The sequence below is a fragment of the Rhinoraja longicauda genome, unplaced genomic scaffold (genome assembly GCF_053455715.1).
Source record: "Rhinoraja longicauda isolate Sanriku21f unplaced genomic scaffold, sRhiLon1.1 Scf000169, whole genome shotgun sequence".
NCBI lineage: Eukaryota > Metazoa > Chordata > Chondrichthyes > Rajiformes > Arhynchobatidae > Rhinoraja > Rhinoraja longicauda.
The window spans coordinates 120,001-127,500 of NW_027601387.1; positions in this window are offsets into that span (position 1 = coordinate 120,001).

The following is a 7,500-nucleotide window of genomic DNA, read 5'->3' on the forward strand; positions in this document are numbered from 1 at the left end:
GCCGGCGGGAGACGGGCCGATAGGCCTGGCGGGAAAGGCGCGCCGCGGCCCCGCTGAAGGCCGCACATCGGACCTCCTCGACTTCCGCCGTCAAATCGTTAACCTGCGGCGGGCAAAAAAGAAGCGACGCCAGCTTTCGGACTTAGTGCAATTCTCGAATGTCGCGGCTGACTTGGCGGTACGAGCGTTCGGAAGTCCCGCCGGAATTGCGACGCTTCGAACGGTCGAGGCGGCCAATCTCGACCTCAGCGGCGGCACTGGCGCGATACACGTTTCTGCCGCCAGGGGGGGGGGGGGGGGTGGGGGGGGGGCAAGCCAGCCGGCCGGGGGCGCCCGGCGCCGATCCGGCGCTTACTCGACACGCTCGAGCATCCGAACCCGTCTTATCTACGGGACCGCCGTTGCCACTTGAACACCTTTCGCCGAGAGTATCCGGGCACCCCACCTACCCGCCGGAATCACGAACCACGAGGTAGAAGTCAGGAACCAACAGGAGAAGTCGTGAACTAAATGGCGAATTCATGAACCAAACGGAGAGAAGTCATGAACCGAGCGGTTTAGGGTCAGGGTGAGGGTTGTTAGGGTGAGGCCGTTAGGGTGAGGCCGTTGCTTCGAGCGGGAAGATGGGCAGCCCCGCCCCCCCCCCCCCCCCCCCCCCCGTTGGGTGGAAGGAAACCTCTGCTGCGGGCCCGGCAACCATCCCGAACGGACCCGCTGGGTCCAAATGTCTGCCGAGGGCGGTCCTGCTGCGGTCGCGGGTTCGTTGGAAACCTCTCCTGCTGCTGGCATGGCCACCCTCCCCCCCCCCCGCCCGACTGACGACCCTGCGGGCCCGGCGACCCGGTGTCCCGTTGCCGCGCGGGGAGTGATCCTCGGGGCCGTGCCGGGCGGGCCCAGCGACACGAAGAGAGTGGGGGGGGGGTCGGAGGGAGTGGCACTGGGGAGAGAGGGGTGGGGGAGAGAGTGCCCCCCCCCCCCCCATTAGGGGCGAGTTTATGCAGTCATCAGAGTTTATACCTAACCTCATGATGCTTTATTAGCCGGATAGGCTGTCTGACCTCGCCCCCAGTCCCTACTCCTTCCACTGGATTCTTCTTATACCCTCTTTTTCTTCGTGCCCCCCCCCCCACGCAGGGAGGGTTCCAAGAGGGAGGAGGGAGGGAGGGAGTCCCGGGGCCGTGAGAGAGAGAGAGCCTCATTAGCTGCTAGGTTCACCTCATTAGCTGCTAGCTAACGCGTCAGACCTTTTACATTCTTTAGAGGATTGAAACCTCAGGGCCTTTAACCCCCGTTCACCGTTTACACTCAACGATCCTTCCGAACAAAACCCTTACACATCTGTCCGTCCAACTGACCCCCGAGATACCTAACACGCAGATTAACACGTCAGCGGTGATCGGCGTGTCATAGAGGAGTCACAAAGACGGGCAAAATAGAGTGGTTGAATAAAAAATACTCACTCAATTGGCCGTGATTTAACGTAGCACACAATGATGCAAAGCCCATGCAAAGTCCAGTGGCCCAAGCAAACAAATAAGATAGATCTGGCTCGGCGTTCCTCATCTCCACATCGTCACCCAGCACGCCGACGCCCAATAACAATTCCCCCGCAAATTGTGCACCTCGAGCGGCAGTACTTTAAACGGCGCCGTCTTCGGCGTGGACGGCATGAACCAAGTCGGCAAGCATCGTCACCCAGCACACAGACGTCCACTAACAATTCCTCCCCCCTGCAAATTGCGCGCCGCGAACGGCAGTACTTTCAAGTATGCCGCCTTCGGCGGGGACATCGTGAACCAAATCGGCAGGCAGGCGTCGTCAGCCGGTCGACCGACCCCCAGTTGCATTGCCCCAACGGCCATTGTGCACTTCGAACAGAACAGTGCTTTTAAAATATTCCGCCTGCCGCGTGTACATCATGAAACAAATGGAAAGGACGAACCGGGCGTGCAACCGATGCACGGAGAGTGACAGGTCGTCAAGCAAGTCCGTGGCAATCCGTCGGCCGACTCGGCCGCGGCCAGCAGAGGCGTTTTGGCCCGGGCGCGCCGAACTTTGCGCGCCCTCGGTATGCGTAACACTAGCACATGCCTTCAAAACTCACTACAAAATAACCCCAAAGTATGCCGCCTTCCCCGTGGGCCTTGTTACCAATATCTTGCCCTGCTTCCTGATGCCCTTATGGGGTCGGCTCTGTTCTTGCAGAACCCTCAGGTGGTGCAGAGTCTGGGCCATTTTATCAATATCTTGCCCTGATTCCTGATGCCCTTATGGGGTCGGCTCTGTTCTTGCAGAACCCTGAGGTGGTGCAGAGTCTGCGCCTTGTTATCAATATCTTGCCCTGCTTCCTGAAACCCTTATGGGGTTGGTTCTGTTACAAAACCCTCAGGTGGTGCAGAGTCTGGGCCACTTTATAAATAACTCTGCCTGCATTAGGGTCAGGGTTAGGGTTAGGGTTAGGGTTAGGGTTAGGGTTAGGGTTAGGGTTAGGGTTAGGGTTAGGGTTAGGGTTAGGGTTAGGGTTAGGGTTAGGGTTAGGGTTAGGGTTAGGGTTAGGGTTAGGGGTAGGGGTAGGGGTAGGGGTAGCGGTAGGGGTAGGGGTAGGGGTAGGGGTAGTTTGAACTACTGCCGCTCCAGGCGCGCACTGTGCGTGGGTAATTTTCAGTGGGCGTCGGTGTGCTGGGTGACGATGCCGCCCAGACTCTGCACCACCTGAGGGATCTGCAAGAACAGAGCCGAACCCGCAAGGGTATCGGGAAGCAGGGCAAGATATTGATAACAAGGCCCAGACTCTGCACCACCCGAGGGTTCTGCAAGAACAGAGCCGACCCCATAAGGGTATCAGGAAGCAGGGTGAGATAGTGACACCATTTGTAAAACCGGCAAATCCCACCCAGGAAACATTGCAAAAATTGGCCTCTAATGCTGGAACGTGGGTAAAGCCAAACAAACACGACACGTTTTAAAAGAACGTTACTAAAACAGCCTGGGATATGCCCATGACAAAGGATAGGCCGAACCTCACCAGAAAAAAAGAGAGGGAGACCACGGCAGAGCTGAGGGATAAACATGAGATGGTGATAAAACCAGCAGACGAGGGGAGCAGTAGGGTTACAAATTAATGTCAATATGGGGCCTGCTCCCACTGGGTAATAGACAAAAACATAGAACAGGGTGACAGGAGAGACTGGATAGCACAGAGGATAACCCGTGAGCGAAATAATGGGGTGTATGCAGTTCAATGTAAGGAGTGTACCTTACGGTACATAGGGGAAACAGGTAAAACAGCCTCAGCGGTGATCGACGTGTCAAAGAGGAGTCACAAAGACGGGCAAAATAAAGTGGTTGATTATAGACAATAGACAATAGACAATAGGTGCAGGAGTCGGCCATTCAGCCCTTCGAGCCAGCACCGCCATTCAATGCGATCATGGCTGATCACTCTCAATCAGTACCCCGTTCCTGCCTTCTCCCCATACCCCCTCACTCCGTTATCCTTAAGAGCTCTATCCAGCTCTCTCTTGAAAGCATCCAACGAACTGGCCTCCACTGCCTTCTGAGGCAGAGAATTCCACACCTTCACCACTCTCTGACTGAAAAGGTTCTTCCTCATCTCCGTTCTAAATGGCCTACCCCTTATTCTTAAACGGTGGCCCCTTGTTCTGGACTCCCCCAACATTGGGAACATGTTTCCTGCCTCTAATGTGTCCAATCCCCTAATTATCGTATATGTTTCAATAAGATCCCCCCTCATTCTTCTAAATACCAGTGTATACAAGCCCAATCGCTCCAGCCTTTCAACATACGACCGTCCCGCCATTCCGGGAATTAACCTAGTGAACCTACGCTGCACGCCCTCCATAGCAAGAATATCCTTCCTCAAATTTGGAGACCAAAACTGCACACAGTACTCCAGGTGCGGTCTCACCAGGGCCCGCTACAACTGTAGAAGGACCTCTTTGCTCCTATACTCAACTCCTCTGGTTACGAAGGCCAACATTCCATTGGCTTTCTTCACTGCCTGCTGTACCTGCATGCTTCCTTTCATTGACTGATGCACTAGGACATCCAGATCTCGTTGAACTCCCCCTCCTCCTAACTTGACACCATTCAGACAATAATCTGCCTTTCTACTCTTACTTCCAAAGTGAATAACCTCGCACTTATCTACATTAAACTGCATCTGCCATGTATCCGCCCACTCACACAACCTGTCCAAGTCATCCTGCAGCCTTATTGCATCTTCCTCACAATTCACACTACCCTCCAGCTTAGTATCATCTGCAAATTTGCTAATGGTACTTTTAATCCCTCCGTCTAAGTCATTAATGCATATCGTAAATAGCTGGGGTCCCAGCACCGAACCTTGCGGTACCCCACTGGTCACTGCCTGCCATTCCGAGAGGGACCCATTTATACCCACTCTTTGCTTTCCGTCTGTCAACCAATTTTCTATCCATGTCAGTACCCTACCCCCAATACCACGTGCCCTAATTTTGCCCACTAATCTCCTATGTGGGAGCTTGTCGAAGGCTTTCTGAAAGTCGAGGTACACCACGTCCACTGACTCTCCCCTGTCAATTTTCCTAGTTACATCCTCAAAACATTCCAGTAGATTTGTCAAGCATGATTTCCCCTTCGTAAATCCATGCTGACTCGCAATGATCCTGTTACTGCTATCCAAATGCTCAGCAATTTCGTCTTTTCTAATTGACTCCAGCATCTTCCCCACCACTGATGTCAGACTAACTGGTCTATAATTACCCGTTTTCTCTCTCCCTCCCTTCTTAAAAAGTGGGATAACATTTGCTATCCTCCAATCCACAGGAACTGATCCTGAATCTATATAGAACATTGAAAAATGATCTCCAATGCTTCCACTATTTCTAGAGCCACCTCCTTAGGTACCCTGGGATGCAGACCATCAGGCCCTGGGGATTTATCAGCCTTCAGTCCCATCAGTCTACCCAAAACCATTTCCTGCCTAATGTGGATTTCCTTCAGTTCCTCCATCACCCTAGGTTCTCCGGCCCCTAGAACATTTGGGAGATTGTGTGTATCTTCCTCAGTGAAGACAGACCCAAAGTAACGGTTTAACTCGTCTGCCATTTCTTTGTTCCCCATAATAAATTCCCCCGTTTCTGTCTTCAAGGGACCCACATTTGCCTTGACTATTTTTTTCCTCTTCACGTACCTAAAAAAACTTTTGCTATCCTCCTTTATATTATTGGCTAGTTTACCCTCGCACCTCATCTTTTCTCCCCGCATTGCCTCTTTAGTTAACTTTTGTTGCTCTTTAAAAGAGTCCCAATCCTCTGTCTTCCCACTCTTCTTTGCTATGTTATACCTCCTCTCCTTAATTTTTATGCTGTCCCTGACTTCCCTTGTCAGCCACAGGTGTCTCTTACTCCCCTTAGAGTCTTTCCACCTCTTTGGAATAAATTGATCCTGCAACCTCTGCATTATTCCCTGGAATACCTGCCATTGCTGTTCTACCGTCTTCCCTGCTAGGGCCTCCTTCCAGTCAATTTTGGCCAGCTCCCGCCTCATGCCTCTGTAATCCCCTTTGCTATACTGTAATACAGACACTTCCGATTTTCCCTTCTACCTTTCCATTTGCAGAGTAAAACTTATCGTGTTGTGATCACTGCCTCCTAACGGCTCTTTTACCTCTAGTCCCCTTATCAGATCAGGATCATTAAAAACACTCACTCTATTGGCCGTGATTTAACCTAGCACACAGTGTTGCAAAGCCCACGCAAAGTCCAGTGGGCCAAGCAAACAAATAAGATAGATCTGGCTCGGCGTTCCACATCTCCACATCGTCACCCAGCACGCCGACGCCCATTAACAATTCCCCCGCAAATTGTGCACCTCGAGCGGCAGTACTTTAAACGGCGCCGTCTTCGGCGTGGACGGCATGAACCAAGTCGGCAAGCATCGTCACCTAGCACACAGACGTGCACTAACAATTCCTCCCCCCGCAAATTGCGCGCCGCGAACGGCGGTACTTTCAAGTATGCCGCCTTCGGCGGGGACATCGTGAACCAAATCGGCAGGCAGGCGTCGTCAGCCGGTCGACCGACCCCCAGCTGCATTTCCCCAACGGACATTGTGCACTTCGTACAGAACAGTGCTTTTAAAATATTCCGCCTGCCGCGTGGACATCATGAACCAAATGAGCAGGCAGGCATCATATCATATCATATCATACACATACAGCCGGAAACAGGCCTTTTCGGCCCTCCAAGTCCGTGCCGCCCAGCGATCCCCGTACATTAACATTATCCTATACCCACTAGGGACAGTCAGCCCCCAGCACAACGACGCCCCCGCTAACAATTCCCCACGCACATGGTGCGCTCGAGCTGCAGCACTTTAAAGTACGCCGCCTTCGGCGGGGACATCGTGAACCAAAGGAGCAGGCAGCCATGGTCACCGCCAGCACAACGACGGCGCCGCTAACAATTCCCCGCGCACCTTGTGCGCTCGAGCTGCAGTACTTTAAAGTACGCCGCCTTCGGCGGGGACATCGTGAACCAAAGGAGCAGGCAGCCATGGTCACCGCCAGCACAACCACGGCGCCGCTAACAATTCCACGCGCACCTTGTGCGCTCGAGCTGCAGTACTTTAAAGTACGCCGCCTTCGGCGGGGACATCGTGAACCAAAGGAGCAGGCAGCCATGGTCACCGCCAGCACAAGCACGGCGCCGCTAACAATTCCCCGCGCACCTTGTGCGCTCGAGCTGCAGTACTTTAAAGTACGCCGCCTTCGGCGGGGACATCGTGAACCAAAGGAGCAGGCAGCCATGGTCACCGCCAGCACAACCACGGCGCCGCTAACAATTCCACGCGCACCTTGTGCGCTCGAGCTGCAGTACTTTAAAGTACGCCGCCTTCGGCGGGGACATCGTGAACCAAAGGAGCAGGCAGCCATGGTCACCGCCAGCACAAGCACGGCGCCGCTAACAATTCCCCGCGCACCTTGTGCGCTCGAGCTGCAGTACTTTAAAGTACGCCGCCTTCGGCGGGGACATCGTGAACCAAAGGAGCAGGCAGCCATGGTCACCGCCAGCACAACCACGGCGCCGCTAACAATTCCCCGCGCACCTTGTGCGCTCGAGCTGCAGTACTTTAAAGTACGCCGCCTTCGGCGGGGACATCGTGAACCAAAGGAGCAGGCAGCCATGGTCACCGCCAGCACAAGCACGGCGCCGCTAACAATTCCCCGCGCACCTTGTGCGCTCGAGCTGCAGTACTTTAAAGTACGCCGCCTTCGGCGGGGACATCGTGAACCAAAGGAGCAGGCAGCCATGGTCACCGCCAGCACAACCACGGCGCCGCTAACAATTCCACGCGCACCTTGTGCGCTCGAGCTGCAGTACTTTAAAGTACGCCGCCTTCGGCGGGGACATCGTGAACCAAAGGAGCAGGCAGCCATGGTCACCGCCAGCACAAGCACGGCGCCGCTAACAATTCCCCGCGCACCTTGTGCGCTCG